The sequence below is a fragment of the Diabrotica virgifera genome, chromosome 4 (genome assembly GCF_917563875.1).
Source record: "Diabrotica virgifera virgifera chromosome 4, PGI_DIABVI_V3a".
Taxonomy (NCBI): domain Eukaryota; kingdom Metazoa; phylum Arthropoda; class Insecta; order Coleoptera; family Chrysomelidae; genus Diabrotica; species Diabrotica virgifera.
In genome coordinates, this window is record NC_065446.1 from 63,689,365 (window position 1) to 63,717,197 (window position 27,833).

Consider the following 27,833-nt stretch of genomic DNA (forward strand, 5'->3'; position numbering starts at 1 on the left):
GGGGTGTGACCGGTTTGATCTTCGGACATGTGGGTTCCACTTTTCCATTGGAACACACATGTTCCCCGGGGCTGGAGTTGATACGAGCATGTGTGTGTGTGGGTGAGTCAAAACGCAAGTACATTCTTTTCTCAGTAATGTTAAATGGAACACCCTGTATTTTATATCATTAATGAAAAGTAACATTACTGTACTTTAATTTTTATATAACATTCCCTATGCCCAAATTTATTAGTTTTCGAGATATTTTCATTTTTCAGAGCAAATTATTTAAGGTGTCTAAATTTATCTAAATTTTAACTAAGCCATGACTGAATTGACAATTGACGATCACTGATTATCAGTCCGGTAATCAATGTAACAATATAGCAAATAAAAAAAAGAAAATTAGTAATAAATTTTACAAAAAAAAACACAAACACAAAATACAACATTTTGTGAAGAAAATTAAACACTACTTTTGTATGTAAATATAACAATGTAACAAATAAAGAACAAAAAATAATTTATCAGTAATACATTTTGCAAAAAAACATGTTTGAAAAAATTAGAAGCTACTTTTATGGTGTATTCCACGAATATACGTCTGTTTTGAATTATCGCGACAACGAATATTTTAGTGTGCAACATAGGAAGTACAAAAGTATTTTGCTCTAATAATTACTCCAATAAACAACAATATAATTTGCAATTTACTTTCGTTCTTCATATTTTGCACAGTAAAATATTCGTTGTCGTGATAATCCAAAACAGACGTATATTCGTGGAATGGGGTATAATAAAATATTTTTAATATTTAATTGCATAAGGTTTTCAAAATTACCTCCTAACACATTTATGCACGCCTAAAAACGATCATTGAATGAGTTACTTACTCTACGAAGCATTTGTAAATTAACACATTGAAATAGGTACACTTTGTGTTCTATTTTTCATCTCATCCCTTGTTGTTGGAGGTATTTTATAAACCTCATTATTAACGTAACCCAAAAAAATCAGTCCAGTTTATTAAATTCTGGTGATTTGGGTGGCCACGCTACTGGTCCATTGAAAAATGAAAATATCTCGACAACTAATAAATTTAGACATTGACTAAAAATTAAAGTACGGTAATGGTATTTTTCAATAGTGATATAAAATACAGGATGTTCCATTTAAAATTACTGAGAAAATAATGTACATACTTGCGTTTTGATTCACCCTGTATTTGATATAAAGAAAATTAGCAGAAGAAAAATAGAAGAAAAATATCAGTCGTTCTTGAAAATTTTGACAATACGTAAAAAACTATTGCGTTAATAAACCATTGCTGTTTTGCTTATTTTTATTTAGGTATAGAGGGAGTTGAACTTGATACGATTTTATCTGCTAACATAATATATAACATAACAAACCTTTATATTTTTGTGATAAAGAAGTTAACAGGATTTCGAATTTAAAATAAAATATAGGGTGTTCCATTTAAAAAAACATAAGTTTGGTCTGCCACTGTGTTTTCGAACACCCTGTAACATTCTAACTAATTTTGTAATGTGAAGCTCAAAGGTGGCTAAATTTTTGTTCTTAACTTTTACTTGCTATCTATTACTATAGCGGATCTATTGAGCTTTACCCCACTAATCAATCACCCTGTATAGTCAGTTGCATGGAAAATGAAAACGAGGGCATAAAAATATACGGTGAGTTAACCAACAATATCACATATGCCGATGACACGGCGATCCTTGCCAGTAGCAAGGTAATGGAAAGGGTTAATTCAGTTAGTGATGAACAGGGCCTGAGTCTCAACTTTGAGATGACAAAGTAGATGCTAATAAGCAAAAAGCAACGACCTGCTCGACAGTTACGGATAAACAACATACTAATTGACAATTTAGAATCTTATGTATACCTTGCCACTAACGTAAATGCAAAATGGGAACACGGCGAGAATAGAACGAGCTATAGCAGCATTTAACAATATGAAAAATCTCCTCATAAGCAAAGATTTATCTAATTGATGGATTCGACCGTTACTTGATAGAAGTCCATTTTATCTAACAATAAAACACTGAAAACGTTTGTTTTCTGTACTTCCACAAAATTTATTACAACTACTTATGTGATTACAGCTGTTTCGGCAGAGTGCCTTTCTCAAGTGATTTAGTTTACCAACTCAATGTATAGATGCGTTTAAAGATTGAAATGCTTTGTAGAAATGCTTACAATGAGTGTCCCCGTTTAGGATTTTGTCCTCTTCAGGGTTTGTAGTGAATGTATTGTGTTGAACATCGAAAAAGTGGTAGCAAAGGCAAACAGTCCGAAAAACGCACTGGGGCAAGTGTGGTGTTCCTGGTGTTCCTGGGTTATGCCGGACGGTGGTGACCAGAAGGCTATAAGACAACAGAGACGAAAGTTTGATGGAGTTGATGTTGGTTCCATTGACATTTTTACGTGTACTGTCCGTGCTTTGCCCTCGACCACCCCTCTAGAAACCATTGTACGCCAACTGGTAGAACCAGTGGCCCTCGTCGGCGCGGTCAGATTTAGTTTACTATGTGTTTGCCTTTTTAAAGTCTTTAACTGAAGAGGTTGAGGAGTGGGGAGCTGTTTGTCTCGAGTTGGTCATTCAGAATTATATCTTTATTTTTCAATTTATTAATTTCCATAGATTCCAATAAAGATAGCTTAAGGCCTTTATTTTGATATGCAGAATTTGAAACTGTTCATTAAAAGAATGACTATGATCTAGAAGGTGGAGTGCGTATATAGACGTGTCTGTTTTTCTATTGTTGAAAGCCCTTTTGTGTTCTGCTATCCGTTTGTCAAAGGTTCTACCAGTGTGACCGATGTAAGTTTTCGGACAGTCAACACAAGTTAGTTTGTCAACACCACTCTGTAGTTGTTTTCTCCCTCGGCTCTTATTGTTCTTAATATATTTCCTTAAGTTGTTGTTAGTTCTGAAAGCTGGTGTTGTTCCTTTCTTTTTTATGTATCTGGCTATTTTTGTTGTTATCTTGCCAGTATATGTGATAGAGCAGAAGGTACTGGGTTCTTTCTGTGGTGGTGGATAAACTAATTTCAGGGCTTTCTTATGGAGTTTTTGGTTAAACATTTTGTTAATTGTTTGTTCGTTATAGCCATTGTTTACTGCTATTTGTTTAATGATGTCCAGTTCTATCTCGAAGTTATTTTTTGACATGGGAATTTCTGTCGGTCTATGTATCATGCTATGGTAGGCTGCTAATTTGTGTTGTGTAGGATGGGATGATGAATTGTGTATAGTTCATGTGGGTGGGGGTATCGATGCATTCTTCATATATCCTGGACCGAAAATGTCACCAACATAGAGGTAATCCACAGAGTCGGAAAAGAGAAAGAAATTGTGAGCACAATTAAATAAAAAAACCTGAATATCTAGACCACATATTGAGACACGATAAGTACCGTCTACTGCAATTGATTGTCCAGGGGAAAATAAACAGTAAGCGGGAGCCAGACAGGAAAAGCCACTCGTGGCTCCAAAATCGGCGGATGTGGTTCGGGCTCACATCAGTCGTCAGAAGTGCCGTAAGCAAGATCAGAATTGCCATGTTAATAAGCCAAAGCTTATTAACAATGAGGTGTCAGCTGGCCCAAAACCGGGGCATAAAATGAAAAAAATACCAGGAAAATTAATAATTTACTTTGTACTTTGTACACACGTAAGAAGTTATACTTTTATTATATGATTTCAACGAAATTAATATACTTTAAACAGTTTATTTATATTTTATTTAAATATTAAACTAATTTATACTTACTACTTCTCAAAATTTTTTTTAAAACAGTGCCAAAAATTAAAATAATACAAGAATAAAACACACACAAACACATTGAAAAATGCCACAAATGTTTTCTGAACAATAATTGTCGGAAAAAATTTTATATAAATACATACGTATTTTCTGAAAAAAAAAATTATATAATAAATATACTTACAATCATAAAATGTATAAAAAAATAAAAAACAAAAGTTTCTATTGGGATTCGAACCCGCTTATCAGCGCAGTTAGTATTAAAATTCATTCACCTTAAACTTTTACCCACGGAGACCATGCGTCATCATGTGCGAAGATCAACGAACTAAACGGATTAAACTTTTAACAGTTCTGAATTTGAGGTTTTCAAAGCAAGAAAACAATATATTAGGTGAATATTGATAGAAATTTTGATGGTAATCAAATTATGTAAATCAAAGCATTACATACTATTTTACTCTTTTTAAATTTTCCAAATATGAAATTTTTTATTAGGATACTTAAACATTTACAATTATTATTACGTACCTGTTATTATGTCGCTTTTAAAAACTATTTAAAAAGTCACTACAATTATAAACTCTTTTCTCTGCTATCACAACAATAAAAACTAATATAATACACAACATTAATTTTTACAATTAATTTTACATTAATACAATTAATTTGTTTATGCAAAATCTCCATATTGATTATTGACAGATGATTTTAACACCCAATCAGCTCCCGTATAACGTTTATACCATACTGTCGGTGTGCGCATGCGCCCAGTAAAATCAGAATTTACCCTCGTGCCTAAAGAAGTATAACTTCAAAAAAGAACTTTTATAATACCACGTTTTTTTTTTATTTATAGGACACAATATAAAAAAGTATTATAAAAACAATTATTTTTCAAATGAAAATGTCAATTTTAAAAATAAAAAGATTTCCGATGCTGGGAATGAAATCCGAGCCCCCTGGGTGCAAGCCAGGTATGGGAACATCCATAAACTACGTCGTTGAGAAGAAGGAGGGGGGGGGGCTTGCTTATTGCGACGGAATACGAAAGGGGGAGGGGGTATATGAGTGCAAATTCGACGTCGTTTAATATATTGGTATATTTAAATTTGTCGGTATTGTCTCTATAGATATAATTTTTTACTAGCTTTTACCAGCATTAAAGTATCAGATATTCATATAAAAACGTATTAGGACAGTCAATGAGGGTATTTGGCTCCGAATTCCATCCTACTACATACATCGATTTACTTGATATTTTCACAGTAAGTAGGGAATAGCTCAAGAAACAAAGTCTACCCTATGCCGATGTGCGCTTTTATCTTGGGGGTGGTTCCCACCCCCTTCTCGGGGGTGAAAATTGTTTTGGTTAAAATAGCCCCGGAGGAGGTTAGAGAACCTAATTTTAAGCAAAAACTGTTCTATAATTATTTTTTGAAAACTCGATACTTTTTGAGTTATACGTGGTTGAAATTTGACCATTTTCATTGAAAAATTACACCTTTTCGGACGGATTTTTGCGAATACATTAACTATGCATCTAACAAAAAAACTTTATAAAATGTTTCTGTAGGTTATAAAAAAACAAAGAGATTTGTTCCTTCACAAATCTTCTAGTTAAAATACAAAGAGGTGTATGATAGGTAAGAAGAGTTAGTTTTTTTGCTGCATGCTCAAATGGGTTTATTCAACTTGAAATAACAGAGAAACTGTCGATTTTGGGTGTATAATGATACTAATAACTTTTGTAGGGCTTGAAAAGACCTTTAAAATGACCAATACTAAATGTCTACCACATTCAAACTAAGCGAGATATTCTGCAAAAAAGTTGATGACTAATATATTTTAAGAAGAAATGAGAAGAATATTTAACCTCTCATCCATCAGAACTTAAATACATGGTTTTCCTTCTACAATACTTTTTATTATTGTGTTATTTCTATGTTCAAAAAGTTGGACTGTATTAAAATTAACGGTTTTTGAAAAAAATAAGATTAAATTCTAGAGTGCATTTTTAAATTTTCTTAAAAATCTTCCTTTTCCTCCATGTAACTCGAAAAAGATAAGAGATACGAAAAAAGATACCACACAAAAATGTAGGTCTTTTTCAGATATAAATTTTATTTTTATTTTTCTTTATTGTATCTCTTATCATTTTCAAGTTACATATAGAAAAAGGAAGATTTATTAAGAAAATTTAAAAATGCGCTCTATAATTTGATCTTTTTTTTTTCAAAAACCATTCATTTTAAACCCGTCCAATTTTTTGAACATAGAAATAACACTATAATAAAAGGTATTGTAGAAGGAAAACGATGCATGGACCTCTAATATAGCTCATTTTAAAGGTCTTTTCAAGCATTACAAAAGGTCTTTTCTCAATTATTACAAAAGGTATTAGTAGCATTATACCATTAAAGTTGAGCGTTTCTCTGTTATTTCAAGTTGAATACACCAATTTGAGAATGTACCAAAAAACAAACTATTTTCACCTACCATATCTCTTTTTGTATTATAACTAGAAGATTTATGAAGGCAAGTGTCTCTTTGTTTTTTTATAACCTACAAAAATATTTAATATAGTTTTTTAGTTAGATGCATAGTTTTTAAGGTATTCCCAAAAAACCGTTCGAAAAGGTATTGTTTCAATGAAAATGGCCAATTTTCAACCACGAATATCTTAAAAAGTATCGAGTTTTCAAAAAAAAATTATAGAACAGTGTTTGCTTAGAATTAGGTTCTCTAGCGAATTCCGCGGTAATTTTAACCAAACATTTTTCCACCCCTAAGAAGGGGTGAGAACCACCCCCCAAGATAGAAGCACACATCGGCATAGGGTAGACTTTGAATTAGGAGATAAGTAGAGGCTAGACCCAAAATTTCATTAAAATCCATGCAGTAGGATAGAATTCGGAGGTAAAAATAAAACAAAACGTTTACGAATAAATATACCTTTGTTAAAATTAAAAAGAATTCTTTTATAGATACTTTTATCGCATACTTTTCATTTCGTTTTTATCAGTCACAGCGTTAAAATAATATTAGGTAGCACTTTTGTACAGGACAACAAACAATACGACATTGTTCTTTGGGTTTAAACGAGCGCTTTTATATACAGAACAACGTCTGGAAGCAAAAAATATTAAATTGTTAGTTCATTCATGTGCTGCATATTGTGTGTGAAACAATAGTTCTGAAAAAACGAATAGAAATAAAATATTGTGTTCAATTTAGTTAGTAAATCGTATTTATTCTTCGAAGATTTATACGCAAAATCTTGGTCCAATGCTATTTAAATGTATTTTTTTTTTCGAATACTAAGAAAACTACTTCTTCTTCTTCAAGTGCCATCTCCGCGACGGAGGTCGACAATCATCATAGCTATTCGGACTTTGGAGACGGCTGCTCTGAAAAGTTCGGTTGATGTACCTACATCCGTACCATTCTCTCGGGTTGCGCAGCCACGATATTCTGCGTCTCCCTATGCTTCTTTTTCCTTGAATCTTTCCTTGCACAATGAGTTGGAGCAAGTTGTATCTCTCTCCACGTGTAATATGTCCGAGATATTCCAATTTTCTGATTTTGATTGTATTTAAGACTTCCATTGCTTTATTCATCTTTCTCGGAACCTCTTTGTTTGTGACGTTTCTGTCAATGATATTTTCAGAATTCTTCTATATACCCACATCTCGATTGATTCCAGTTTTTTCATTGATGCCGCATTCAAGGTCCAAGCTTCCATTCCGTAAAACAGTCGAGAAAACGTAGCACCTAGCCAACCTTACTCTTAGCTCTAACCTTAGATCTCTTGTGCAGAGCACTTTTCTCGTTTTGTTAAAATTCGCTCTAGCCTTTTCTATTCTAATTTTAATCTCCTGGAAGTAATAATTTGTGGAGTTGATCCTTGTTCCAAGATATGTATATTGGTCTATTTGTTCTTCTCATAAATTTTGTCTTCTTGATGTTCATTGTTAAACCGTATTCTTGGCTATATGTCGCTATTCTGTTAACCAGTGTCTGAAGATCTTTAATATTTTCGGCTAATACGACAATGTCATCCGCATATCTAATGTTGTTAATGGGAACTCCGTTAACCTTTATTCCAGCTGTTTCACCCTCAAGAGCTCTTTTTAGGATCTCTTCCGAGTAGGCATTAAAGAGAACTGGCGACAATACGCATCCCTGTCTCACCCCACGTCTAATTTCAATTTCTTCTGACAACTGTTCGTTAACACGTTAACACGAGAAAACTACTAATAAAGATTTTTGAAAAATTTAAACATATATTGCGAGATTACATTATTACCGAGGGCCAAAAGTTCCTGAAAACATCTATAATGTTTATTTTAATAAGTTACAGGGATAAAAAGAAGAGAAAATTAAGTCTGATTTATAAGTTCAAAAATTTCATTCAAGAGAAACCTTTTGTTTATTCTAAGGGACTTTCAGTCCTCGGTAATAATGTAATCTTTCATTCTGGGCTTCAATTTTTCAAATATATTTATTAGTTCTCTCAGAATTCGAAAAAAAATAATGCATTTAAATAGCATTGGACCAAGATTTTGCGCCTGCCTCCTTAATTGTTCTTGTTATGAAACATTCGCAAATAAAGTTTCAAAGTTGATTTAAAAAAAAAACAGAAATAACATTGAATTTTTTTAAATCACTGAAAGGGGGGTCGTGAATTACAATGACGACGTCGACATGGGGGGGTTCGTCTGTAAACGACGAATTACGACGGAGGGGGAAGGGTATTAAAAAGTCCAAATTTTTTACGACGTACATAGTTTATGGATGCTCGCTATCCTAGCCACTAGACTAGATGGATGTGATGCATGAAGATAAATATTTGACATATAAGTTCTAGTGATTTTTTTCAATCTATGTACTTTCATATTATTTTTTCTTGTCTAAAAGCCCCGGAGTCGCGCCAGCTGACAGACATTTTCAAACAAGTACTAACCACCAAAATAAATTCATAGAATCCGTGCCAAAATATCCGTAAAAATTTGACACTACCTCCCAGACTATTACTCGGCCAAAAACCAATTACGTAAAAATTAAAACTATGATTGTAAAACAGTTATAATAAACCGATATGTTACCAACGATGTGTTACCAACGCATATAGACTCTGTGTTACTCCGTTAAGAATCTCGATGGCGTCATTTCAAGGGGAAATCCTTATTATTTATTGTTATATCACTCACAAGGCTATGTTTTTAGAAGTAGAAATTTTGCTATAAATAACTGTGTTCCATTTCTAGTTCCGTTTGTTACTCTTTCGCGTAGACAAAAATTATAATAAAACAACATACCGGATGCATGCAGAAAAGAGTATTTTTAATTGTTTATTTTGATTGAAAATATTATCTCTTAATGAATATAAATAGTCACAACAACAATGATCACAATAATATGTTTAAATAATTTTTTATTTTGTGTTTTCCTTTATAATCTTACTTTACTTTATACATGGTATTGTATGTATACCTTGACACTGTAGATTGTAGATGGAATTTTTTTCCGAAAACGTTCTGTGGTGTAGCCCAATAGGGTCTTTTAAATAAATATACCTTTTATAAAGGACTTTTTATTGCAAATTTTTGCAAATCTAATATTTTATTGTTATTACTTTTATATTTTAATATAGAAATATTTTTATTCCTCGGGTTTTCGGTCTGATAAATTCACTATTATAACAATATAACATAATACTATATAACATAATACTATATAACATATAACTATACAACATATAACTATATAACATATATCACTATATAACACTATTCTTGCTTAAACGTTTCGGCTATCCGTTAACATCTCGAGCTCGAGAATGAAGCATACATTTTTCTGAATGTTAAAATATAACGTGTATGTGAAAATATATTGTTAAAAGTGTAATGTTTTAATCAATAAAGTGCTTATTATAGTGTTTCAATTATCAGACCGAAAAACCCAGGAATAAAAATATTTTTATTAAAAATTTTCACGGTCAGGAAATAACAAACTATTTATATTTTAATATAGAAAAGACATTGGATGTCTATGATCGTCAATATAAAAGTATATTGACTTAGTCACCTACTACTCGTAGTAATTGATGTACCTCTACAAGGTCTGAAACATCAAAGGATAACTAAACGAAAATTGAATTTATAAAAACTAGAATTAGAAGAATTGAATAACGAATATAACATGGACATGTCAAAATTATTTTACTGTACTACAATCACAATAAAGATGCACTAGAAATAAACAATCCAAGACACGTTAAATGTTATAGCCAGGGAGCTAGTGTCAAATTTGACTGGAGCATTTTAGCATGGCTGTTTTCTTTTTATTTAGTTAGGTGTTCCAAAACTTATTAACAAATGATGTGTCAGCTGGCCCAAAACCGGGGCTTTTAGCAAGAAAAGGTAAAATATGAAACTAGATGGAAAACCCTACAACTTGACAGTTACATCAATAATAGCCTAGAATACCTGGCTCCTGGTTTTCACCCAGGCGATCCGGGTTCGATTCCAGGCGTCGGAATTTTTTTTTGTTTTTAAAATTGACGTTTTGATTTGACAAATAATTATTTTTATAATACCACGTTTTTATTATTTATACGACACAATATAAAAAAGTCTGTATGTCCTTTATAGAATCGTAAACTATGCATTTGATCATATGATGACCTCAAGCAAAGTTGTTGTACATGAACCCGGGAAGGTTTCTTAGTTAATACGACCAACCTAAGTAATCATTATTTAAGCAGACATCACAAAAAAATTTTGTTAGAAAAATTAGAAAAAGGGGTTGTTAAGGGTTGCATGTATCTTTTCGCTCTAGGTACATGATATAAAATAAAGTTTGTCAAAAAAAAATAAAAAAGAATGTCGAGAGGGGGAGGGGCAACCCCCTTTTCACTTAGATTGGTCGTACCAACTCAGGAACCCTTAGGGGTTCATGTACAACAACTTTGCTTAAGGTCATCATAATATGATTCGACGATTCTATAAAGGACATAGAGACTTTTTATTTATTGTGTCGTATAAATAATAAAAACGTGGTATTATAAAAATAATTATTTTTCAAATCAAAATGTCAATTTTAAAAACAAAAAAAATTCCGACGTCGGAAATCGAACCCGGCTCGCCCGGGTGAAAGCCAGGAGCCATTTATTCTAGGCCATGATGTATGTAAGTCATGGAGATAATTATTTGACATATAAGTTGTATGTTTTTTCATCTTGTTTCATAGTTTATCTTTTCTTGCCTAAAAGCGTAATAGCCCAACTAGCTGACACATCATTTGTTAATAGGCTTTGGAACACCTTGTAATGGTATGCCGTGAGCAGCACGTCGACAGATTGAACGTTTAAGCGTTTCACCGTTCGCGCAACACCAGGCCTCACTCATTTCCACTTCTCCAAAACATTCCAGGCAGAGAGCGTACTTAACGAGGCCACCGAGCGGAGAGTCTTCGTCTTCAGTTTTGTAGCGACAGCTCTGGACTCCAAGGCCAGCCAAGCGGAGTGAGCAGGCAGGCCGACCTGAATAGCTAGGCACCGTACTGAAGTGATTCGCACACTCGTAATTAAACGGTAGCCGTGGAGTGAGCGTGCTTCCGATAAAAACCATATGGCTCCCGTATGATTATTAATATTTTGATTGCGTGACTGTTTGTGCCTTACACTGGAGTGAGGTGTAAGAATATTTCATTTTGTTATTAATTTTATTTTTCTTTCGCAGACATCTATCCAGGGGAACTTACTGCAACGGGACGATATATTTTATTTTGTTTGTTTAACCTGTATATACAAATCGCCGAAATATATTTACTTTGTTTTTAACCTGCGTTTTACTGAGTCTGTCGTTCTGAAAGAGCTACCCGTCACAACCTATCCAAATAAAAAAACACAGCCATGCTAAAATGCTCAGGTCAAATTTGACACTACCTCCCGGACTATTACTAGGAGCACTCTCAAATCATGATTTACAATGTATATACATTGTAAATCCCAAATCATGATTTACAAACTTTATACATTGTAAATCATGATTCGGGAGTGCTCTTCGTAACATTGAACGTGTCTTGGTTTGCTTATTTCTAGTGCATCTTTATTGTGATTTTAGTATACAACCAAATTATGAAGCATAGTTTTAAGGAAGCATAAATTAAGCAGTGATTATGAGAAAACAATATACGAGTATGATAATTATATTATGGGTTTAATCAAGATTGCGAGAATGCAATGGAAGAAAAAAATAAATTAATTGAAAATATAGATATCCTTTACTGACATGAAAAAATTAAACCTGCTAATATAATATACACCTACATTACCAAACTATTTACGTTTTTTTATTGCCTTATCTTTAATAACCGAAAATATCATGGGACGCCTACAATGCGCTTATCTCTTATTTGCCGTTCGCATGCCGATGTATCTTCTTTTGAGTGGTCCGGTCTAGGTATAAACATAAACGTAAAATAGATAAATCAGCAAAATTTATTTAGTAAACTCCTTTAAATAGGTTTAAACAGTGCGTCCATAAAGTAACGCATAAATTCATTATTTCGTAAACCGGAAACTTTAGGGAAAAACGCCGAAACAGGTCGATTTTTCTTTTTAATTTACGATTTTTTAGCATATAAATAATACTAGTGACGTCATCCATCTGGGCTTGATGACGTAATCGATAATTTCTTTAAATAGGAATAGGGGTCATGTGATAGCTCATTTGAAAGGTCATTCAATTCTCTATTCACTAATATAAACAGTAGCATAATTATTTATACAGGGTCTTCAAAAAAATGATTTTTAATTAAATTAATTGAGACAAAAAGAAGAGCATATGTAATTTATTTAATACAAAATACCTTTTACTGTTGTCAGAAAACAGAAAAAAAATGTTTATTTGAGAAATAAACATTGATTTTCGCTAAACGAAATGTTTAGAGCTTTAACATTGGATTTAAGCGACAAACAATATTTATTTGTAAAGGAAACATTTTTTTCCTGTTTTTTTGACAACGGTAAAACGTATTTTGAATTAAATAAATTACATACATTCTTCTTTTTGTCACAATTAATTTAATTAAAATTTTTTTTTTGAACACACTGTATAAATAATTTTGTTATTATTTATATTAGTGAATAGAGAATTGAATACCCTTTCAAATGAGCTGTCACATGACCCCTATTCTTATTTAAAAAAATCATCGATTACGTCATCAAGCCCAGATGGATGACGTCACTAGTATGATGTATAAGCCAACAAATCGTAAATAAAAATAAAAATCGACCTTTTTCGGGATTTTTCCTTAAAGCCTCCTGTTTACGAAATAATGAATTTATGCGTTACTTTATGGACGCACTGTATTTATTAAAAGTCCATTAAAGGCATCAGTTTCAATTCAATGCAAACAACACTTCAAAAACCTACTTCAAAAGCTATGTCAAAAACCTGTGTTCTGCATTTTCATAACAAAGCTAAACATTCGTAATAGGGCAAAAGTTTTGCATGGATGCACACAGACAATAGGCCTTGTTTTGAACATAGTTATTCAAAGCAGAGTGAGCAAAAGATTTAAGCTAATGATTACAACATGATTCCCACAGCCTTAGCTCATTCCCCATATCTTACACGAGTTTTGAAAAAACTCACATTTTTTTGTCATGGAATTGGAATTCAAAATTTAGTAAAATTTCGGAAAAAGTTTTAGAGATCAATTCGGCAGCAAATATTTCTTGAGGATTTTTTGTCCGGGATTTTTTGTGGGGATATTTGGTCCATAAAAATTTGTGAGGATTTTTTGTCCGGGGATTTTTTGTCCGGGGATTTTTTGTCAAGGGATAATTTGCGGGGATTTTTTGTCCGAACCCCTCAGGGAAGGAGCAACCCGTGTGGGGAGTCCTGTGATGTCTGGTGCTATATCTAGAACAATTTCAACCATCGCTTATAATTAAACACAACAATGTAAATTTTTCATAATTGTAGGTACTATTTGTTAAAGATTTTTTACCCACATATTTTTACTTTGGTGATCAGCATGTTATCATCCTGTTTCAGCACTGGTGATGATTTTTTTAGATCGAAAACGTCCTGTGATTGTGATGTAGCACTTTAAGGGACTTAACCTTATAAATACCATTTATAAAGGATTTTACTAAATACATTTTTTGTTGTTTTGGAAAAACTCAAGATCCATACGATAATTACAAGACTATAAGAAACGAAACACATTCAGTCGTAAGAAGAATAAAAAAATTATCACTGGGAACGTTTTTCGAAAGAAATGGAACATGATTTTTATGGTCTTCAAAAGGAAATATGGCGCTTTATAAGAGATCAAAGAACGGAGGTGAAGGAACTAATAGAACCAAAACACATAAAAAAGGATACATGGGTTGAATATCTAAAAAAGCTCTATACAGAGGAGGAACAAATGATACTAGAACCGGAGACACCAGAAATTACCACAAATGAAAATGTTAATGTAAGTACACAGGAAGTACGAAAAACACTCGAAATGCTGAAGAACAGAAAAGCTGCAGGTAAGGATGGAATACCAAACGAATTACTGAAATATTGTGGAGCAGCAATAACAGAACAATTAACAACATTAATTAACAAAATCATAAAACACAATAAAATACCGGAAGAATGGAGAACGAGCGAACTAATTTTACTATTCAAAAAAGGAGATAAAAAGCAGCCAGAAAACTACAGAGGTATCAACTTGTTAAATACTACCCTAAACCTTACAACTAAAATTTTACAAGACCTAATGAATCAGAGGATAAGTTTAGCAGATGAACAACAGGGTTTTCGTACTGGAAGATCGTGTACAGATGCAATATTCGTCATAAAGTAAATTACTGAGAAATAACTAGAGTATAATAGACCAGCATTTCTATGTCTGATTGACTTGAAGAAAGCATTTGTATAATACATCTTCTGTTCTAAACATCTTCTGTATAATAGAGAAGTCCCTCTAGATATCATAAAAACTATTGAAAGCATCTACCAAAAGAACAAAATGGAAGTTAGAATAGATGGACAGCTTACAGAACCTATAGATATAGGCAGCGGAATAAGACAGGAAGACTCGCTGAGTCCTATGCTCTTCAATTTAATCATGTATGAAATCATCAAAAACGTCAACAAAGGAAGAGGATATATAATGGGAAACAGAGAAGTAAAAATACTCTGCTACACAGACGACGCAATATTGATAGCTCAATATAAGGATTTAGTCCAAAAGTCTGCAAAGATTAGTCCACAGATTTAACAATTGAGCAAAAGAATTCAATATGACAACTCCATCTCAGAAAACCAAAACAATAGTAATCAGTAAAGAACCAATCAGATGTAAAATAGAAATTGATGGTATCAGTATTGAACAAGTAATGGAAGTAAAATACCTTGGAATTACATTGTCAAGTTACGGAGACCTAGCCAAAGAAGTGAGAAATCAAGTACAAAAAGCAAATAGACTGGCAGGATGCCTCAATAACACTATATTATGGCGAAATCGGCATATTAACACTGAGATGAAGTCAAGAATTTATAAAGCCAGTTTATTACCAATAATGACATATGCATCAGAAACAAGACCCGATACAGCCACATCACAAAGACTATTGGAAACGGCAGAGATGAGAGTACTGAGAAGAATTGCAGGAAATACACTGAGAGATCGAAAGAGGAGTGAAGATATCAGGAGACAATGTAACGTACAGTGTATAAACGAATGGGCACTAAATAGAAAAAACGAATGGAACAACCACATAACCAGAATGGGGGAGACACGTGTGGTCAAGCACGAGATAAATCACCAATCGGTAGAAGAAGTATCGGCCGATCGCGCAAAAGATGGAGTGACAACCTTCCATGGAGGTATCAATCCGCCAATGAACAATCAGAATTGCTTATAAAGAGGAAGAAGAAGAAGAACACATTTATTGTACAGCCAGCTACTGGAAATCATTTTCTATGTGGATTTTGGATAAATCAGGTCAAAAAATAGAAATTTGAATATTTTTTAAAAAGCATCAGAAACATCCAAGGTGAAAAAATATGTGTATTCTCTTAATATTCTCAAAATATTTTTGTAATTAGAATTTTAATATGGCAAAATTACTGGAACGCCTGATAAGTAACCTCCTTTGAAATGAAAAACAAGTTTTTCCAGACAATTCTTTTATTTTATTTGATATAGTCTCCTTTTACCTCAGTACAACGATTCCAGCGATTTTCCAACTTCTTTATGCCGTACGAATAATACCATTCTGGAAGCTCTACAAATGTTTCGTCCATTATCTCTTCGTTTGAGATGAATTTTTATTTACGAACCAGCCCGTCAGATTAAAATTTAGGAACAAATAATAATTGGAAGGGACTAAATTAGAAGCTTCTCACTGATTCAGTTCGACTTGGCCGATTCGGCACTTTTGTCGGCTTCAGTCCACTGCCATGCATTCATTCTATTCTCTGGTGTGTAGTAATAGATCCAGGTCCAGGTTTCATCAACCAATCGACGCCAAAAGGAAGACGCATTGCGCTTAATAAGTTCCAAACACTGTTGAGAAGTGATCGCACGATACACGCTTATGTTTTCAGTCAATGATCTTTTCATATTCAAAATTTTCAAACTCATATCGAAATACTTTTTTCGTATTTAAAATTTCGTTCAAAATATGACTAGTGGGCTCTTTTCTAATATTGTTGTGACCTCTGCTAATGCACACACCTTCACTTTACTATCAGCTAGAACCATTTAGTGACTTTTTCACATTTTCCGGTGTAACTGCATCGGTGGACCGCCCAGAACCTGGGTCATACAATGTTTACCATCCAATGGAATCAAAATTTAACAGTGTAATCTGAAGGAGCATTAGTCTCGTAATATGTATTTAACCTTTCTTTTGATTCGCTTTCGCCGTTTTATTCCTCAATTAATAATGTTTAATGAGAGAATTTTGCCAGGAGCATAATGTTATAGCCGCAAATACATTCTTTAAATTACTTAAGCGTCGCCTTTATACATGGAAATCGCCAGCTGACAAAGACAACAAAATCGTCAGAACTCAAATTGACTACATCCTAATAAAGCACAGATATCGAAACTCAATTAAGGCAGTAAAAGCATATCCAGGAGCGGACGTATCTTCTCATCACAGTCTTCAAATTGCTAGGTTTCAACTTCAACTAAAAAAGGCGCAAAAAAGCCGCAACAACAATAAACTTAACATACAGAAACTAAAGTCAGAAGAAACAAAAGAAAATCTGAAACACGAAATTAACACAAATCTAGACAGAAACCCAGGAAATAATTGCAACGTAGAATAGCAGTGGCAATTCTTCAAAACCTCTATATTAGAGCCAAGTAAGAAAGTACTTACAACAACCAAACGCAAGAACGAAAAATGGATGACGGAGGAAATTCTAGAGTTGATGAATAAGAGAAGAAAAAACAAAACCATCAATAATACCCATACCCGCTATAAACAGCTTCAAAACCAAATAAGAAGAAAAATTAGGGAGGAAAAGAAACCTATTTCTCTGAAAAATGTAAAGAAATAAAAGAACAGCAAAACAGATATGACAACTTTAACCTACATAAAAAAGTCAAAGCACTAGCCGGAATAGGAAATAGAAGAACCTCAAATATATTGCTCGACAAAAATGGAAATACGATAATGGAGACAGAACGAAAACTACGACGATGGAAAGAGTACATCGAGGAACTACTTCATGTCCAGAGAGAAGCTAGTACATCCGTAGATAGCCAAACCGGAGATGTGGGCCCAGAGGTAACCAAATCAGAGGTTAGTCAGGCAATAGACTCGTATGAAAACCAATAAATATGCTGGTCCAGATGAATGACCTAGTGAGCTGATAAAGTTGGTCAACAAGAAAAACCTGGACATAATAGTAGAACTGTTCAACGCTATCTATACACGGGAATCATCCCTAGAGAAATGTTGACATCAGCATTTGTGTGTTTGCCAAAGAAAGTAAATGCCAATGAATGCAGTGACTATCGAACCATAAGCTTAATGTCACATACCTTGAAAATTCTGCTGAAAATTATCCACGCCAGAATACACACTAATCTGGAGCTGGATATTAGTGACACTCAATATGGGCTCCGCAATGGTATGGGTACCAGAGAGGCATTATTCTCCTTCAACGTGCTGACACAGAGATGTTTGGATGTTAACCGTCCTCTTTACGTCTGTCTTATAGACTACAATAAAGCGGTTGATAAGGTAAAACATGATCGACTCATGGAAATTCTGAAAAAATAAAACCTAGATGAAAGAGATTTAAGACTAATAAAACACCTCTATTACAATCAGCGAGCAATAGTAAGAATTGAAAAAGAAACATCTGAAGAAATGGAAATACAGAGAGGAGTAAGGCAAGGCTGCATACTATCACCTCTATTATTTAACGCTTATTCTGAAGAGGTAATGCGAGAAACTCTGGAAGATGAAACAGTCGGCATAAGAGTAAATAGAGTCTTAGTTAACAACATCAGATATGCAGATGACACAGTAATAATAGCCGATAGTTTACAAGACCTGCAAAGACTATTGCAAAGATACTGAGTAAAATAGTAAGGTGTAGTAGGGAGTACGGACTCTTTCTCAATATCAAAAAGCCGAAGTTTATGAAAATTAGTAAAAACAACCATAATAATAACGAAATCTTGATAGTAGAGGGCCAGCAGACCGAAAGAGTAAAAAAGTACACTTCCCTAGAAACACTTATAACAGAAAATAATGACTACACTGCAGAAATCAAAGCCAGAATCGAAAAAGCACGTTCTAATTTTATGAAGTGTACATGAAGTGTATATGAAAATGTTATGTATACAGTGTACTATACTATGGAGTGGAATCATGGACGTTAAATGTAGAGACAATGAGACGACTTAACGCCTTTGAAATGTGGACCTATAGAAGAATTATGAGGGTTTCCTGGGTAAATAGAGTTACGAACAACGAAGTACTGAGAAGAATAGGTAAAGAGAAATAAGTTGAACTTACAATTAAAGAAAGAAAACTACAATATCTCGGACATGTGATGCGGGGCGAGAAGTATGGCATCCTGCGACTCATAATGCAAGGAAAGATAGATGGCAGAAGAACCATCGGAAGAAGACGAATTTCATGGCTGAAGAACCTGAGAGAATGGTTTGGATGCAGATCAAAACAACTATTTAGAGCTACTGCCTCAAAAATTGAAATAGCTATGATGATTGCCAACCTCCGTAGCCGAGATGGCACCTGAAGAAGAAGAAGAATGAGAGATCGAAAACTGTTTTCCTCCACATGCATCATTTCCGTCATTTCTCGGACACGCCAATTTTATGCAACTGTCAAAAATATAAATAACATAAGCATAATATAAAAAATATGAAAAAGGTTTCTAATGTTTGTTTTTGAGATGGCAGCGACCTAATCAATAAAGGAGGTTACTTATCAGACCACCAGTTTTAAGGTCTTGTACACAATACATACATGCATTGTTATTGTCTTTTTTTTGCTTTATGAATTTACGGTTATATCTGTCTTCCTTCTCCTTCTAGTGACAATCACGTTCAGATTGAGTCTTAGTCTTCTTTGATTTCTGTCACTTTTTAATGTCATTTGTTCTGTAGCATTCCTTTTGATCTTCTACTTTGCATTTTATTTTTTGGTGCTCTTTTTGTCAATTTGCTCTGGAGCCTGGAGAGTTTTAAGATAGGTATTTTTTTTAAATATTTGCTGTAGTTATAGTTTATTATATAGTATCTGTATCTCCATACCTATTTCCGTTGGGATATCTTTTGCCTATTCTGTCTTACTCAAATATTCGTCTATTGATAGTGGAACTTTTTACTGCGTCATGGTGTTTCATTTAACACGTTCCGTGCGGATGGCATACATGTGAGGCACATGATGCCTTTACCAATGTGCGGACGGCGCGCATGTATGCCATTGATTTTAAATATGTATTTTTTTTGTCATAAGTATAAGTCTTAGGATCAGACACCCGCACGCAATGTGTTAAGCGAAAAAATCGACTTTTTTCATTAATTTCAATATTGTGAAGAAAGTAAAAAATTTCTATACACACGAGACTGTACGCCTTTTCTCTTGACTTCCTCCGAATATTCCAGTTAAACAATAGCGCCCAGTAATTTTTACATTTTTAAATGTTTCGTTTCCTGTTGTAGTTGTGCTGTTATTTTTGATATTAATTATTGAACATTAATTTCTATCAATGGTCGCTTTCTAGGTTTAAATAAAAGATGAGTGTGTTTGTACTTTGTACGCGCGTAGGAAGTTATACTTCTATTATATGATTTCAACGAAATCAATATACTTTAAACAGTTTATTTATATTTTGTTTAAATATTAAACCAATTTTAACACTTACTACTTTCCAAAAATTTGTATTAAAACAGTACCTAAAATTAAAAAAATAAAACACACACAAACACATTGAAAAATGCCACACAGAGATGATCTCTGAACAATTATTGTTGGCAAAATTTTTAACTAAATACGTATTTTTTGAAAAAAAAATTATATAATAAATATACTTATAATAATAAAACGTATAAAACAAATAAAAAATAAAAATTTACATTGGGGATCGAACCCGTGTTCATTAGGTTGTGAATCAAGCACCTTAAAATGCAGCCAATTAGACACGCCAACTGAACGTTTTAAACTTTTTGACAATTGGTCATATTCGCTTATTGTGTGAATTAACCAAATTAGTTTGATTTTTGTGAAATTAAAATACAATAAAATATAGAGTAAAAAACAATATATTAGATAAATATTGGCAGAAATTACCTACTACATTTTATATTTTCCAAATAGGTAGGTATGTAATTTTTTACACAACTTTTAAACAACATTTAAAAAGTCACTACAATTATAAACTTAATTTTGTCTCTGTTTTCACAATAACAAAAACTAAAACAACATTTGTTTACCCATAGCCGCCATATTGAATAATTTTTGAGAGGTCATTGTAATGCCCAATCAGAGCAAATGTATAATGTTTCATCTGCGCGCAGCGCTAAAATTTTTTTAAGAATTCGCGCACATATACATTTATTCGAAATCGCACCTAAAGAAGTATACAAAAATAATTTGTTGACCAAATTTCATCAGTAATTTTTGTGTTTTTTAGAAAACACCTCCTTACACCGGACCTGTTTTCAGAGAGAATGGTTCGTGTGTAATAATATATTTAGATAAGCACCTCCGGAAATGCTCTAATCATGAAATGTTATTATGTGAAATTGTATCCGGCATGATACAAACTACAAAATTTATCTGGCTATCTTCTTGAAATGCGTGGAGGGGTTACTTCTACTATTACGACGTATCTCATTCATAAAGTACGACCGGACGGCCATCCATTCATAAAATTTTGATGCCGCCTTTGACACGACGATTTTGTAAAATTGGACAGATAGGCGGACTGATGTCAGAAAAATTACTATAGATGTGATTGGTATAAAAATAGTCACGTGTATATTGTTGTGATATACCAGATGGTATTTGGTGGTATTTGGTGGTATTTGGTGGCTGAACAAGCAGATTTATTAAAAGAATGTACCTATTTTAAAGTCTTAAGCAATAAATTTGTTTAGATAAAGTGTGCCAGGAATGCTCCTCAAAATATTGGAGGCTTGACTTTAAACTTTTATACACGGTGACAACTAATTGTTGTAATTGTTATAATAATTGAATAAAACACTGAAAACTTTTGTTTTCTACACTAAAAAATGATTACACTGTCTGGTCAGTCAAGAATTTGTATTTGTATTTTTTAATTTATTAATTTCCGTAGATTTTAATAAATATACATAGCTTAAGGCCTTTATTTTGAATATGGAGAACTTGAAATTGGTCATTAGAATAATAATTATGATCTAGATAATCTAGAACGTGAAGTGCGTACGTATGATCTGCTTTCCAGTATTGAAAACCATTTTGTGTTCTGCTATACGTTTGTAAAGGTTCTTCTAGTTAGGCCAATGTAATTTTTTGAGCAGTCACCTTATTTAAGTTTGTATAAACCTTTGTGTAAGTGCTTTTCCTGTTGGCTATTATTGTTCTTTATATTAGCTAAAAATGTTGTTTGTTTAAAGTAAGGACTTTAACATAAATTGTATTAAACGAATAAAATGGTCTAAAATACGTTTAAACACTTTTAATCACTTGTAACATAAATAGGTTATCAGTTGTCAGTAATGCAATAAAATTCTGACTATGTTGTATATTTTAACTATTTTAAAAGTTATAAAGCATGTGAAAATCCTACAAACTACACTGGGGTGCAAAATTAACCGGACACCTTAAAAATGGGTCATTTTTGATGTCTGGAATTTCCTAAACCTGTTGTCCGATTTAAGTGATTTTTTTAATATGTTATAGCCTTACTCTTTAACAATATCGCTGTAATAGGCACGTGTTTCCTAAACCTGTTGTCCGATTTAAGTGATTTTTTTAATATGTTATAGCCTTATTCGTTAAAAATACCGATGTAATAATCTTGTTGCTAAACACTTAAATTTTCATTGTATACCGGATGTACGAATCAAACTGTGTTTTTTTTTCAAAGTTCGTATCAACCTGTGGAATTATTTAGGCAGCCTCAGCAATGTTTTAAAGTTATAAGCAATTTTTTGGCTTATAAACAAATTAGAGCTGTCGCCAGGGAGGGGGTACAACGGGCTCCTTTATTTAAATGCACTTATCCCAGTTTTTATATGTATTTTGACCCGAAGAACAGAAATTTTTTGGGTAACAGTTGATCCGGATGTCGATAAGATTGTTATAAACAAAGAACTTGAGGAATTACATAACAGCAATTTTTCGCAAAATACAACATTTTTTTGTATGTCTTGGGTAATTCTAAGCAAAAAATGGTTTTACAAGTTTTTTAGTAGGATGCATAGTTTTCGAGATAAACGCGGTTCAACTTTCAAAAAATCGAAAAATTGCAATTTTTGACCCCGAATAACTTTTGATTAAAAAATAAAATAGCAATTCTGCTTACAGCATTTGAAAGCTTAAGTCAAATTATACCGGTTTTAATAGTTTGCATTGATAAAAATTAATTTTTTTATTGTTAAACAAAGCTATTTGTTTATAAGCCAAAAAATTGTTTATAATTTTAAACATTGCTAAGGCCGCTAAAATAATCCAAAATTAATTATGGAAAGTGTATTAGATAGGTAGAGCGCCTCTTTATATGTAAAAAAATTGGCCAACTTCTAAATGGTCTACTTTTTGTTCAAAAAGTTTTTAAAAAATTTGAACTTTTTTAAAAAAATTTAGATTGCAAATTTATTATGCAAAATCTATTTGGTCGAGTTTAATGAAATTTGGTAGACGGTTTAAGTATGCTATAAGAATTTTCTAATCGAATTACTAAGTTTCCAAGTGCCATCAAAGTGGTTAAAACACATTGAAAAACAACAGGCTTATTTTGCCCCCTTATTTTGTATTTATTGCTATTTTGCAGAAAGAGTAATACTTTAAGACATTTTTAACCAGTCGCATATCATACAAAATTCAATTATCTTTATTTTATTTTTCTACAACTTTGTTCCAAAACGAATCGTTTTAAAGTTACATATAAGCAAAGAAAGCAGAGAAAATCGATGTTTTTCGAAATTTTTAAATATTTTAATTTTTTTATTAATGTTCCGGGCATATTTGAGGAGCATAAGTCAATTATTATTACTGAAGGTGTCACCTAACTTTATCTGCAAAAATCCGAATGCCACCTCTCACATCCAAAAATAGACGTTTTTTCACAGATCAGCCCTGGTCTAAATTTAAATTTATAAAACTATTATTGCGCTGCTAAACAATGCAAATGGCGTCAATGAAAATGCCGAGAAAATAATTTCTACACTCACTCAAGACTCAAGCTGCTATTTATTAACTGCGAATATTGGTATGTCAATTAATGCGCTGGTGTTCTATCATTGGCCATGCTAAAAATAATATTTTATCATTTGAAACTAATCTGTTACTAACGTGTTTATAGTTATAATGAACTCTTATTGTTTTACTATAGTTTTAATATTATATCTGTTCAAAACCGGGTCAGCTAGTTTTTTCATAAAGAAATTTATTGGGGAATCACATAATCCTGCTTTATATTTTTTGTACTATATTATGTACTGAACAGATTTTTATGAAATTTTACACGTATATTCGAGCGGACTGGGAATAGGATAATATGGAGTTTCATACCCGTACGTCATAAGGGGGCTTGCCCCCCTCATGTATTTTTTAAATTTTTGGAAAAACCGTTTTTTACTAATTTTATGAGATGTAGATCCAAAAGATACATACAATCCTAAATTTTCAATTTTCTATCTCAGACCGTTATTTTTTAATAGCCATTTAAATATTTTACATCTATATATTAAAAATTCTCCGGTCGCAGTGTTTGATACCATACTCTTCCGAAACGACTTGACCGATTGTTATGAAATTTGGCAGGTATATTTGACCGGACTGGGAGTTGGTTGTTATCTATATTTCATACCCGTACGTCATAAGGGGGTTGCCCATGACGCCGTAACTCTCACAATAATGACGTGAAAAATACGAAATTAAGTAGGTAGACTCCTTGCTGAATTCCGAGCAGAACCGTACTAAAATAGTAATAGTAAAACCGTAGAAATATTCTGAGGACAGAAGAAGAACGAGCGACAAATTTCGTGGAAAGAAGTGGAACAGTTTAACTTTGGGACTCAAATTGGGCAAAATATGAATTTTTTAATTTTGCGAAATTTTCAAAAAATATCTAATCTTGAGTTCACTGATGATTGATGATGGACTGATAGGTCCGAAAAACGTTCGTTCTGAACACATTTTAGACAATCCATTGGGATTTTTTAGAATTTTTTAATATACCTATTACATAGAAGTTGTATTATGTACTTTGGTGTTAGAATTTCTTAACTATATGGTATACAGCCAACCCAGGGAAATATCCCTTTTTAGTAAATATTTACATCTCTAAAAACGAATTACTCTATAGTATACACAGTAAATAATTATGTTTTATGTAAATTGTTTGATAACATAAATATTTTCTTTTCGGTTCATTGAAAGTTTGAGGTTAATATTTGACGCTGAATGTTTTTGTTATATACCTTGCTTGTTGTAAAAACAAACCTTATATACCTCGTCCAATTTACTTACCGTTGCACGTCATCCGCGCCATAGCCTGTGACACGATACCAACACGAAATATCTAGGCGGTAGGTGTGTTCCCCTTTAGGATCATTTTGATTTCAAAAAAGAACACACCCACCGCCTAGATCTTTCGTGTTGGTATCGTGTCACAGGCTATGGCGCGGATGACGTGCAACGGTAAGTAAATTGGACGAGGTATACCTTGATATTGACTGGAAAGTTGGGTATATTAGTGTTCAAAAAGGGGTTAAAGTTTCAGAGTGATTCATCAATTTAGTTTTAAAATTATTCAATTTGTTTGTCACAAAAAACCTTTTTTTTTGCACTAACATAAGTCAGAAAAAAATGAAGTTATATATACACCGTTCTTAGGCGTCAACGCCCTTCGGTAGGGATCTATGGAGGAGTATCACCAAGCCGCAAGCCCTTATTCCTTGCCGTACCGCTCCTCCATAGGCCGATCAGACGCCAGTTTATTCCAGACCAAGCCATAGACTATATTATTGAGTTTTATACTACGGCGTTGGCCTTTTATTAATTTCATGACTTAGCTGATGCTCGAACCAGCGATCGCAAATCGCAAATCCACTAAACTTGTTGATCGACTGCGCCTCAGCTAACTGGACCGTCTAGATCGACAAAAAAAATGAACTAAAAACAATGAACTTACAATGAAAATTAGAGATAGCCCAAGCACGAGAGAGAGAGAGAGAGAGAGAGTTATTATATCAAGAAAAAAGTTTGATTTTGAAAAGAACGATTTGACAGACAAAAAAGAAATTGAAAATAAAAGTTGACAAGACTTTCAATGCCTTTTTCTCAAAACTGCTTTTTACAAAGGCGGTAGACATTGTAACTCAAAAACTACTTGACCGATTCACCTGCAATTTCGTAGATATTTTCTTTAAACATTTCGTGAGGTAAGGCTGTCAAGATATTTTTTATTTTTTGCTTAACAGTAATCAATATGTGGATTGTCACCCCTTTTTTGCAAAAAAACCTGTTGTTTTGACTTATGAGTAAGGGCTTGTTCATATAAGAGCGGTTTGCCAACGTCGACGCCGCGATTTACCAGTTTAAGGCAAGCGTCCACAGACCCGCATCGTACGCATCGGACGCATAGTACGCAACGGATTTTAGTTTGCCTTGTACAGAAACTTATGTAACCGCGTCCACTGATCCGCATCGTACGGATCGCATTATCGATTGTCAAACTAAAATCCGTTGCGTACGATGCGTACGATGCGGGTCTGTGGACGCTTGCCTTTAAACGCTGGTAAACTGGCGGTTGCATGTGTACGATGTTGAGCGGTTGAATTTGTTTCTATGTTAACTTGAACCTCGGCGGTTGGGTTTTTCAGGTAAACCGCGACGTTAACGTTGGCAAACCGCCTTTATATGTTCGAGGGCTAATACCAAAAAGTCAAAAATCGTTAAAACTAAAAAAACTCGACAGGGTTACCTCGAGAAACTCATAAGCTGATAAAAACTTTTTGAATTTTTTGGTGGACATGATCCAATGATGAATTCTGATGTCCACCGCAAAATCCATTGTTTTTTGAGGTGTCTTTAAACCGTTGTTGGCTTATTTGTTAATATTTTTCCGTGAGTTTTTTTTTGAATATTCTATGAATTGTACTGAACACGCTTATTTAGTTTAAAACTAAAATAATTCTACTATACTTTCAAAAAAAAGTTCACAAAAATATGCTTGAAATGTTTATTTGTCTATGTATGAAATAAAAAAAATGTTTCATCCGGAAAGCAGATGGGTGAAGGTCGACATAGATTCGGATCTTAGATTAGTATGATTTTTAAAAAGTACTTCACGCACAGTTTCATACAATATTTTATCTACGATAAACAAATAAAAAACTGTAACTTTTCGTCACTGGAATTCATTTCTATTCTACAATTTTTAGACCTTTGCCATTTAAAAATTCTAACTTCTTTCAAACCACAAAACTGTCAAAACTTTTGTTTATTGCTCAGATGTCATCACCATGACAACGCGAGTTAAGGATATTTGATTATAACGACAGAGATGTACATGTCTATTCTTAATTCAGATATACTTTCCAGTTTACCCTATGAGTTTACCTCACATTTGCAGTGTACGTCAACTTAACAAGAAGAGTTAGGTTATGTAGAGATGTTGGTGGTGGACATATACAGCATATTGTTTGATTTTATTTATTATTGTTACTTATAATTTTGTTAATTCTTTTTATTTTTTATTAAAGTTCTGTGTTAAAGGTTTTGACTGATTTTTTATGTTTTATAATGTTAATCAAAATTAATTGATAAACCAATGATGTAAATTCAGATTAAAACAAGACATACGTAATTTTTTGCACGGCTAGCTTTGATCCCAATAATTATGGATCGCTCGTTATGAAAGTGTGCCAAAAAACAGTGCGAAAAAGTAAACCCCATTTAAAATACATTGTTACTTCACGCACACTTTAAATCCTTCACGAACTGCTATCTATAATATAATGACAGTTTTACAAACTAAAAACTTATGCATAATATGAGATAGAGTAGATAAACGTTATTTTAGGTGTTCGGTGTCCCAACTTTCTCACATAACTCCTTACATTTAACTACTTTTTGAATGGTTTAAAAATAATATTAATATTTATATCCCACAATATTAAAGTTATATTTTTGTGATAAGCGCATATTGGTTAAGTGCTCATAATAACAAGCAAGTAATAAGCGGAGCGAAATCTACTTAAATGTAAAAATATAATTTGACTAATTCTGGTAATAACAATTTTATTATTTAGTCGTTGGTATATTTTAAATTTCGC

At 33.0% G+C, this 27,833-nt stretch overlaps 1 protein-coding gene across 3 annotated transcripts in view; it reads left to right on the plus strand.

Moving 5' to 3' along the window:
* LOC114325841 (fibronectin type-III domain-containing protein 3a) overlaps window positions 1-27,833 on the plus strand; it is a 725,050-nt gene that overhangs the window by 621,815 nt on the left and 75,402 nt on the right. The window lies entirely within an intron of this gene.